Source organism: Sinocyclocheilus rhinocerous, unplaced genomic scaffold (genome assembly GCF_001515625.1).
Source record: "Sinocyclocheilus rhinocerous isolate Xijiao unplaced genomic scaffold, SAMN03320098_v1.1 scaffold6109, whole genome shotgun sequence".
In the NCBI taxonomy this organism is placed as follows: Eukaryota; Metazoa; Chordata; class Actinopteri; order Cypriniformes; family Cyprinidae; genus Sinocyclocheilus; species Sinocyclocheilus rhinocerous.
Genome location: NW_015652272.1, coordinates 9,583 through 10,866, shown reverse-complemented (window position 1 = coordinate 10,866; position 1,284 = coordinate 9,583).

The following is a 1,284-nucleotide window of genomic DNA, read 5'->3' as shown; positions in this document are numbered from 1 at the left end:
CTTTACTGAGAAGATATAGAAAATATCGTAATTCATCCAAACAGCAGAAGTAGCGCTGTGGAAACTCACTCTTGAATTATGGCATATGGAAACGTGGCTCACTAGCCACTTTTAAGACAAAATAAATAGCATTCTTGTGTTTTTTGTCTTTGCTAATGAGTCAAACGTCGCCTGGTCAAAGTGACGTTTGACGATCTCTAATTTTTAGCCCCAAACTGAAGTCTCAGTATCGTCGGAGGTCAGATCTCAGATTTGGTCGCTGTTAGAAAGAGAGGTAATACATGAAGGGACCCGACCAAAACACACAAAACCAAACACTTCCGGGTGAATCGCATAAAACAGGGTCGTATTTCAGCTTCAAGTCAAAGAAAAAAATAAGAAATTGTATTTTGCTTCAGCTAATATTTGGAATTTTGCATTGTTTAATATTTTCACAACAATTAAGCACTTTTTCCCCCCAAATTATCAAAAAAAATCACTTACTTTAATTTATAGATTATTGCAGTATTTGTTGAACTATCTGAACTGATTTTCTTTTTAAAGCATAAATTGTTATATTGCAGTAATAATTAGAATCAGCATTGATGCACTTATAATTAAATCCAGCATAATCTAATTAATTAGAATCAACATTGAGAATAATTAGAATTACAAAAAAACTAAAAAAAAATGAGAATTTGGGTAAAATGTTTTTATATATCATTTAATATTTGTTGTACTACCTGTACTGATTTTTTTAATTAAAATCTGCATAAATTATTATATAATAATGTATGCAGTCAACATTGAGAACAATGAGAATTACCAAAAAATAAAATAATAAATAAATAAAATACATAAAAATAAAAAATAAAATAAAACAAAACAAAACAGAATAAAATAAAATAAAAAATAAAATAAAAAACATCTGGATGCATTATGGTCATGGGAATTTCTGGTAAAACGTATAAATTACCAGTCTAAATTAATTAATTACACAATTACCAGAAATAATATATTTAATTACGGTCATAAGAATTTGAGGGAAAATGTGCTTAATAATAATGCCACAATTAAAAAAATTATCTTAATGCCCCTTAAAAGCCTTTATTTTATTTACGACAAATATTATTTCTTATTTTTTTCGTTTGATTTCGAAGTGTTTTAACCCGGAATTTCACTCTTCTGAGTCCAAAACACATGTTGCATTATTACAAGAGAAACTAGACAGAAAACACTTGCGTTCATACGGGCCAAACCTTTTATGGTCTTTTTTTCTATTTTCAACAAACTCTGAGCATCAAA